This window comes from Fundulus heteroclitus, chromosome 11 (assembly GCF_011125445.2).
Source record: "Fundulus heteroclitus isolate FHET01 chromosome 11, MU-UCD_Fhet_4.1, whole genome shotgun sequence".
Taxonomy (NCBI): domain Eukaryota; kingdom Metazoa; phylum Chordata; class Actinopteri; order Cyprinodontiformes; family Fundulidae; genus Fundulus; species Fundulus heteroclitus.
This window is the reverse complement of record NC_046371.1, coordinates 14,277,954-14,287,731: the sequence shown is the minus strand read 5'-3', so window position 1 is coordinate 14,287,731 and position 9,778 is coordinate 14,277,954. Positions and strand designations below refer to the sequence as shown.

At 43.8% G+C, this 9,778-nt stretch overlaps 1 long non-coding RNA gene across 1 annotated transcript; it reads right to left on the bottom strand.

Annotated features, from left to right (window-relative positions):
- Positions 1 to 457: 457 nt before the first annotated feature.
- On the bottom strand, positions 458 to 847 carry LOC118564454. Its single transcript, XR_004931859.1, has 2 exons — positions 774 to 847; positions 458 to 733 (listed from the first exon to the last, which is right to left on the bottom strand). It is a non-coding gene; the product is annotated as an uncharacterized LOC118564454 (long non-coding RNA).
- Positions 848 to 9,778: the final 8,931 nt, after the last annotated feature.

The following is a 9,778-nucleotide window of genomic DNA, read 5'->3' as shown; positions in this document are numbered from 1 at the left end:
TGCGTGCTCAACTTCCTGTCCGCGTCTCAAGATCCCCGCTCTCGACTTCCTGTCTGTGTCTCCAGTTCCTGCCTGCGATCCCTAGTTCCTGTCTCCATGCTCAAGTTTCTGCCTTAGATCTTTAGTTTCCTAGTTTAGCTTTATTTTTCCGGATTTGTTTTCCAGATTCTCGTTCTTAGTTAGACATCTAGTTCTCTAGTTTCAGTTGTTGTTGTTTTGAGTTCTTTTGACCCCGAGGTTTTGAGTTACTCAACATTCTTTGGTTTTACAGTTTTCCAGTGTTCCTTTAGAGTTCTTTAGTTTGGTTTGTTGTTCTGCTTTCAGAAAATTTATATAGGTTTAACCATGGTTTTGGTTACCCTAGGATCTTTTGTACTTTAGAATTATTTAGGAGTTTTTTTTCGTTTTCTTTAGAGTAGTTGAGTTTTTGTTTGCTTTGGGTTTTATTTTCTTTCAGCTCAGTTCTATTGTTCTAGGTTTACCTTTAGTCTTGCGTTGTGCATCTAAATTCTAGTTATTTACCTTAGATTTCCTGTTTTTCCCGTGTTCTTAATTCTAGCTTTAGTTATCTAGTTTTTCATTTGTTTTAGCTGAACCTGCCCTCGTTTTCCTGTTTTTTGCTTTGTTTTATAGTTTAGTTCTAGGTTTCGGTTCCCCTCCGAGTTTTCTGGTTTGTTTGGTTTTCTCGTCTAGCCCCTGTAGTTCCTCTCGAGTCCTGTCTTAGTCCCGTAACCTCTGTCTTAGTCCCGTAACCTCTGTCTTAGTCCCGTAACCTCTGTCTTAGTCCCGTAGCCTCTGTCTTAGTCCCGTAGCCTCTGTCTTAGTCCCGTAGCCTCCGTCTTAGTCTCGTAACCTCCGTCCCTGTCTTAGTGTAGTAGTCCATTGTTTCCCTAGCCTAGTCCTCTTGTTTGGTCTTCTTCTGTGTTTAGGCGCTGCCAGAGCTCTCCGGCGCTTCTAGTCACCGGCTGAGCCCTCTGGCGCACCCGCCTGTTGCTGCCCAGCGCATGCAAGCCGCCACCAGAGCCCTCCGGCGCTCCCATGTCGCCGGCTGAGCCTCTGGTGCGATCGGCCAGTTGCTGCTCGGCGCATTCCCTGTTCCCTGGCGTGTTAGGACGCCCTCTGTTCGTGTTCCCTGGCGTGTTAGGACGCCCTCTGTTCGTGTTCCCTGGCGTGTTAGGACGCCCTCTGTTCGTGTTCCCTGGCGTGTTAGGACGCCTTCCGTTCGTGTTTTCTGGCGTGTTAGGACACCTTCGTTCTTGCTTCCCCTGACGTTCCCATACGTCAGTTCTTTCTCCAGGGGTAACCATACACCAGTTGTGCTCCAGCGTTTCTATACGCTGTAGAGCCCTAGTGTCATGGCCCGCCTGTACCTTCCTCTGGCGTTTCCACACGCCCGTCCTCTTCCCTGGCTTTTCTGTATGCTAGTTGTGTTCCACCGTTTCCGTACGTTGTTGAACCCTAGCATAGCAGTACGCCTATACTTTCCCCTTGGCGCTGTGTGCGGCCGTTCTGCCTCGGCGTTTACCTCACGCCCCGGCAATCTTACCCTTATGCCCCGGCGTTTCCCACACGCCCCGGCGATCTCTTCCCTTGCGCCCCGGCGTTTCCCACACGCCCTGGCGATCCCTACCCTAGCGCCCCGGCGTTTCCCTCACGCCCCGGCGATCTTTCCCTAGTGCCCCGGCGTTACCCTCACGCTCCGGCGAGTCTCTCCTTTGCGCCCCGGCGTTTCCCTCACGCCCCGGCGAGTTGCTTACCTTGCGCCCCGGCGTTTTCCTCACGCCCCGGCGATCTCTCCTTGCGCCCCGGCGTTTCCCTCACGCCACCGGCGAGTATCTCCTTTGCGCCCCGGCGTCTCCCTCACGCCCCGGCGAGTCTTTCCCTTGTGCCCCGGCGGTTCCCTCACGCCCCGGCGATCTCGTCCCTTGGGCCCCAGCGCTCCCCTCACCCTCCGGCGTACCTTCCCCTTGGCGTTCCCATACGCCCGTTCCTTGCTCTTGGCGTTTTCGCACGCCCGTTCCTTACCCCCGGCGTCTCTGTACGTTATTGTGCTCCAGTGTTTTCTTGCGCTGTTGAGCTCTGACGTGTCAGCCCGCCTGTCCTTTCCCCCTTGGCGTTTCATACGCCCGTTACCTTCCTTAGCGCTGCTGTTGGCCCGTTCCTTCCCTTTGGCGTTTCCGTACGCCCGTTCCTCCCCCTTGGCATTTCCGTACACCCGTTCCTTGGCGTTTCCGTACGCCCGTTCCTTGGCGTTTCCGTACGCCCGTTCCTTGGCGTTTCCGTACGCCCGTTCCTTGGCGTTTCCGTACGCCCGTTCCCTGGCGTTTCTGTACGCCCGATCCTTCCCTTTTGGCGTTGTGTACGCCCGATCCTTCCCTTTTGGCGTTGTGTACGCCCGATCCTTCCCTTTGGCGCTGTGTGTGCCGTTCCTCCCCTTTGGCGCTGTGTTGCGCCCGTTCCTTCCCTTTGGCGCTGTCAAGCGCTCGTACCTTTCCCTGATGTGCCGCGCCCTAGTTGTGCTCTGGCACATCAGTGCTCTTTAGCTCTTCGTTTCCCCCGTGTTCTCTAGCTCCTTGGGTCCCCCGTGTTCTCTAGCTCCTTGGTCCCCTAGTGTTCTCTAGCTCCTTGGTCCCCTAGTGTTCTCTAGCTCCTTGGTCCCCTAGTGTTCTCTAGCTCCTTGGTTCCCAGTGTTCTCTAGCTCCTTTGGTTCCCCTAGTGTTCTCTGGTCCCTTTGGTTCCCCTAGTGTTCTCTGGTCCCTTTGGTTCCCCTAGTGTTCTCTGGTCCCTTTGGTGCTTGCTGGCTCTTTGGTCTCTCAGTTTGACTCTTGCCCGCCTTCCTAGGCCCCCTCCACCCACCCAGCATGGAGATTCTGGGCCGTCCGGTGTCCGGCCTTGGGGGGGGGGGGGTACTGTCAAGATGCAGCGTGAGGGCTGCATGCTGAGCCTCTCTCCTTCTCTCTCGTTACTGCGCAGCCTGATGGGTTTCACCTGGCAGGCTGCAATTAACTCGCAACTGCTTCCACCTGGTTCCACCCTTATATAAACATACCTCTTTCTGCTCTCGTTGCCGGCCCGTAGTGTTCACTCCCGTTCAGTCTCAGTTTGTTTTCATCCTCTGTTGCGCCTCTGTCCAGAGATCTTCCCACGTCTGGTTGCCAGAGTTCCTGCGCCCGCGCCTATCTGCACCTCCAAGAATCCTCTCAGCTACACGGTGAAATCTACAGCAACCTCAACGGTCTTCAGCTCTGTAACTCAGCTCCACGATCTTCAACTCTGCACTCAGCTCCACGGTCTTCAGCTCTGCAACCCCGCTCCACGATCTTCAGCTCAGCTACTCAGCTCCACGGTCTTCAGCTCTGCAACCCCGCTCCACGATCTTCAGCTCTGCAACCCCGCTCCACAATCTTCAGCTCAGCTACTCAGCTCCACGGTCTTCAGCTCTGCAACCCCGCTCCACGATCTTCAGCTCAGCAACTCCGCTCCACGGTCTTCAGCTCTGTAACTCTGCTCAACGCCTTCAAGTCCTTCGCTCCCGAGTCTCCTCCGGGTCAGTCTCCCCGTGTTCCTCCTGCTAGCCAGCTTCCGCACCCTTCACCTCCGTCCATAAAGACTCTGGTTCCTCTCGTCATTCACCCATCATTCTGTACAATAAAACTCACTTCAAGATCAAGCTCTGTGTGTGCGTGCTGTGTCCGGGTTCATCCAAAGACAAATCATGACAAGTAATTGTTTAGATTTTTATTTCTCTTTTTCTTTTCTGTTTCATTCTCACCAGCACCCCCCGCGACCCCATGAGGGATTAAGCGATTCAGAAAATGGATGGATGAATATATATATATATATATATATATATATATATATATATATATATATATATATATATATATATATATATATATATATGTGCACACAAATTATTCCTACTGAAGTATGAGCACAAAAACAGGATAGCTTTACTTGTTTCACAGTTTGAACGGCTTCTAAAGCTTTTACTCACTTTGTTGGTGAGGATACACTGTATGTCTTGCTGTGAATCACCAGTAATTAGATCTGTAGACAAGATTCAGTAGAAAAAGAGTGCAATAGATTCCCTCGCAGGTTAGGAGACTCTAGGGGTCTGTGGCTGCATAGTCAGTCTGCGCTAAAGTTGATTACACATTTTAATCCTGTCTTTTGCTGAGGAGAAGTATAGAGGTCAAAAGTTAGGGTCTTCGGTTTGCTTACTGGGACAGAGTCGGCCATATCGATTTGCCTAATTAAGAGAAATGAGGCAGATGGAATCAGAAAATAGGGGATACCTTCTGCTTTATCAGCTTTCCTTGAAGCCAAAACATTTCCATGGATTTTATAGCTAACGTGTCTGTTTTTGCTATGATCTGGGGATATATAAATTCAAAATTAAACCAGCCATAAGAGAGTATCTGCCCACTTTAATATAAATATTTTTTGTAAAACCATCTTTTTCTTCTGCATTTATAAACAGAGTTTTAAAAATAAAAACTTTCAAGATAATTCCTTTCAAGCTGAGATTTGGAGAGACAGTATTGCGGTGTCTGCGTCACATGAGGCCACACATAATGCTATTTCTGCTGGAAAGCCACAACAACAAGCAGGAGATTTTTAACTGATTTTTATTCTCAGCAAGATGTGTCCTTATTCTGTACTCTTCAGACTTAGATCGTGTCCTGAAAAGGTTAACTGTTAACAGAAAATGATAAATAACACAAACAAAAAACTATTATTGTGGAATGGCAGGATTTGCCTCTCATGTTCTTTGTATTTTGATGTGCCGGTGATTCAAGAATGGGCTCAAACCATTTGAGTTGTAGGATATAATAAGCCAGTTGTAGTTCTAATAGAGGTGAAACTGCTGCTCTATGAGCTTAATGCACAGTGAAATTTTTAAATTTGGAATATATTTTGTTTACAGTTTAGGTAAAATATTAGGTAGTACACACACACACAAAGGTTATAAACCCGGAGTCTTCTTTTAACAGCAAACCTCCACACCTGAGAGGCTTGCTGTTAGGGTGACCTGGTGGTGCTTATTTGTGGTGTGCTTAAGACTGGAGCTTAAGTTTTGCAACAGGCGTCCGCAGATCAGGGCTCATCGACGTCTCTGAATCTTGTTCCCAAATGACTTCTCGGTGCATGCCTGGAAAGCAGGCGTGGACTAATGAGTCAAAAGAGTACAGGCGAGGCTAAGTGTAGAACGGGTCTTCGGCAAAGGAAGAAGAATGAGCTGTTTGCATAAAAAGGTGCAAATTACTTGCTGGGAAAGCAAAGTTTATGAGGTTCATGCAGTCAAACAAATGCACAAAAAACATGTTTAGCTTTCTGTCAGAGAAAAGTCATTTGGGAAAAAAAATACATGTTTTTTCTTTCTGGAGAATTGCTTATAGCAGCTTTGTGGTAGGTGCTATTGATTTTTTGCACATGATATCAAATTATACTCAGTATCTTCCTGTGGAGCTCTGCCATCACCATTTACCTATGCCCGAGGACACAAGGAAATTGGTGCTATTACATAGCTTTTGTTTTATCCAAATAAAACAATAAAGATAATTAAGCTTCAGTTTTGACCTCATATACACTGTCCTCACAATTTTGTAGGCAGGTACAGGTAGAAGATCATTTTGTTTCATTATATTAAAGTAAACATGTCAAATTGACAAAGAATGATTGACATCACACTACTTCATAGAAAACATTAGTGTCCTTTATAGCATATCTATATAGTCAGATGCCTGATGTTGTATCTTTCATATAAACTTTATGTTAATTTGTTTATAACTAAAAATAAATAATAACTAGTTAATTGTCAGCATTTCTCAAGATCAGAGAACAGCAACAATCTGCTTACTGCCTGTATCTGTGATGACTTGTAGGACCAGCATGAATTCAGGAGTCATTCCGGATGATGGTTTAATGAAAAGGACCAAAATAAGAGTGAAGACTCGGTGCTGTTTATCCAGGGCAAGAGATGAGAAGAGAGCAACGAAGAACAGGTGAAGTTAATCAGATGAAATTGGACTCAGGTGAAAGCAATGAAGGTAAAGCCGAGGGAGAATGATGACAGAGCAATCAGTGAGGTAACAGAAATCTAACAGAAACAAGATACAAAAAGAAACCAACACAATATACTGACCAAATAACAGCACTAAAAAGTGAAACTGAAAGGTACATTATCCATGGAAGATAAAGAAAAAGCACAAACAAGCCTAATTCCAGGAGATCGTGACAGCATCGTGCTGAATGTGAAGATACCTCCTTATCTCAAAGATCTCCATAACCCTCGATGAGTAAAATGACGAGGCAGAGACCTAAAACAGGGCAATTAATCTTAAAAGACAGTTGTTAAAAGACAAGTTAGACAATATGTGTTTATAAATCAATTTAGAATTACAAATAGAAGTAAGAAATATTGCAGGATATTTGTAATATGTCCAAATTTTCCACACAAGAGTTTGGATTTTACAGACAGTCCCTTTTCTGAGACTTTTTTCTTATAGACTGAATAAGTACTCATAACAGAAACATTGAAAGTTATAACATATTAAACCATGTGCTAATCTATGAAATGCATTTTTCTTTAAAACGTGATTTTTCGCTCTCTTTGGAAGTTAAAACCTCTCAATCCACCAATAATGAGGAGTCTCTCCACTCTGGATGCGGAGTTGCTGACACAAAGCTTCAGAGGGATACATGGCTTATGAGTGTGTGACTAATAAAAATAGAGGGATAATCCCTTTCACTGCTTGGGTCTGCAAACGACCGGATTTTGGAAAGAGGAGATGATACACTGCCTTTCATCCCAAAGACACAGGATGAGGCGAATGTAGGACAGGGCAAAGGAACAAAGAATGGAAATATTCAGTGTGACATTTAAATTTCAGGTACTTTGTGATGCTATAAAGCATCCTAAAGAGGGAGCATGGCAGGCATGGGCGGTGCTGTGTTGACGTTAAGTGCAAAATTAAAGACGCACCAACGATCAAGGCCCCCTTCCCAACGGGTTTAAACAGTACCTTGAAACGTACTCATTGCTAATTTTAGACACCGGCTCTTATGCACATGGGGTCCCATCACTGCTCTGGATGTAACCAAAAAAAAAGGATCTCACCAGCTGAAACAAACCATCTATGCTTTCCTAATTTAAAGAGAACAAAAAACAGACATCCTGTGAGCCCTTGCACAACAGAATACAGAATTTGGAGATGTTTATACATCTGCGAGACGCATACACACTTCTAAAATGGGAATAGGGTCAGGTTAAAGGGAGCCTGGGATGTTGGAAATTTTTCAGGCATCAGTTTAAGTGGCAAATAAATCTGCCAGACTATCAAACAAAAGCCCTGGTATTTTATTTAGCTGCGAGAAAGAAGAAAGTAAGTACAGCTGGACCAGGTTAGACCTGTGCACAGCAGCAACACGCTTGCCTTCACACTGAAATTAGATGAAATGGGAATAGGACATCACTCAAAAGAAATCTCCCACATTAATGAGACACGGGAGCTGCATACAAGGCTGGCTGAACTACAACTTTCATTATCTCCTGTTTTTACCAATAAATCCTATTGCCTTATCCAGGTAATGCACAACAATTCAGGTGATGTTTCTGTGATACTTGCTACAGAGGAACATATTTTGTTTAGTCTAATTTTATCAGGCATTCTAGCTGCAGCTCTTATAAGCCCTTTGCTATTTTTTGCACAGCGCTGAGACCTGTAAAGCTTTGACGACAGAATGTTAGGTTTACAACAGGATACAATCTTTAAACCTTTATTTTGCTATGATCATTCTGTAAATATTAACTTACGTATAAACCTAAAGTGAGAATTAATTCATACGGCTCACAAAGCTGTTTTCTTATAGTTTCATTTTTTTTTTACGTATTAGTTAACATTATCGATAAAATCGGTTTATGTTTAAGAAAAATTTATTAGCTAATTGAGCACCAAAGATTGGGTGCAGCTTTGGATGTGCAAACTTTTGTGTCTTTTTGTGTTTTGTGTCCTGGACCAGTATATTTCAGTTCAAGGCAGCATCCTGAGTTTGAAACCAAAAATCCTGTTTATCCAGTTTGTTGTTTTATAAAACCCTCTCACTGAGCTGCTCTGGCTCTGTTTGTAGGAACGTAAAATGCTGCCTTAAGGTGGAGGGAGTTATGTCTGTGCAGAATACCTCTGGCTCTGTGGCAGTAAGTCTGCAAGAAAGTGAGCATGCAGAGGGGTATATTAGAAACAGGGATGGATGTTCAAATATACGGATTTTACAAGAGGAAGTGAGGGAAATGCCTTTGATCAGAGTAAGCCATAGAGACGTCTAATAATTGAACAACGTCCAGATAATCTTACTGTGACAGAAACATTAAAAAATCTTCTCTCTGTTTTTCTGCATGTATGATGCACCAGGTGCTTGATACTCAACATAGGGGAACTCAGCTCTGAGAAACCCTTTGATTATGTGTTTCGTGCATGTACAGAAACAAGAGAAGCTATTCACATTTCAGCATTATTTGATGTCGGTACATATTATAAACTTAAAAGACCATCAGCACTTTGAATCATCTTGTTACTGAAAAAGTGCTATCAAAATAAACTTATCAGTACAGCTTCAAATAATGGCTTTTTAGCTGTTAAGAAGGTAAGTAGTAGGCATAGTAAACAGTAGCCGTGTGTAAACACGCCTGTTAAAAGTCCAGGTTTTTGTAATGCAAAGAAATGAGATCTAGATGAGTCATTTCTCAAGTTTTTTCCAACATTATTGTACCATGTATCCAACATACTTTAACTGAAAAACAAGCAAATCTGTTTGAGGGAAATAAACATTGTGAATTTCAGTATTCACTCTTGTTGGCACACGCCTCACCAGCCTCCAACTGCACAAAATCTGATTTTGCTTATTTGCACATTTGCTCATCAAAAATTAAAGTTTTGGAATGGTCTGCCCACAGTGCAAAACTAAGCCCTTCTTAAGAGGGCTGTGGAATAGTGATACAATATTGCTATGTAGGAGGCTACAAAGATTGTCTGAATTCTAAAATTTATTTCAAAGTTGCTGTTTGGTGTAGAGATGTGCACACCTATGAAAACAGGTTATTGTACAGCTTTTTCTTTTAGATTTTTGTTTACTTTCCTATTTCACTGTCGGGGTTAAAAGTCACATTTAAAAAGGAAAAGGTTTTGAAAAGATTTATCACATTCTCATTTTGCTAAACAAAAAATATACATCATTATAAATACAACATAAATAAAATTAAAAAATATATAAATAATGTATGTATAATTGCCCTGCGACAGACTGGCGACCTGTCCAGGGTGTACTCTGCCTCTCGCCCAGTGAACGCTGGAGATAGACACTAGCAACCCCCGCGACCCCATGAGGGATGAAGCGGGTCAGAAAATGGATGGATGGATGTTTGTATAATTGTATATGCTTAGATATTATCGTCTTAGATATTTTTAAAGAAGCAATAAATGAAATTTCATTATTTTAGATAGAACAAAAAACATAGTTTTGTCACGAACTAAATGTATCTTTTTAGATGAAATATGATTAAACGTCACACACTATCTCTTTGTGTTGTTCTCTTGTTTACATAACCGGGACGGCCGCACGTGTACGTGAACAGCTGCCACTTAGGACTTACCCATTTCCTGCCCATAAAATTCCATCGCTAGGTACAAAATGGCAGAAAGCACGGCCATTGGATCAAAACTTTCTCTTGCTAACAGCATTATAAACTCATGAGTTTCTTACCTCTTCACTAGACATA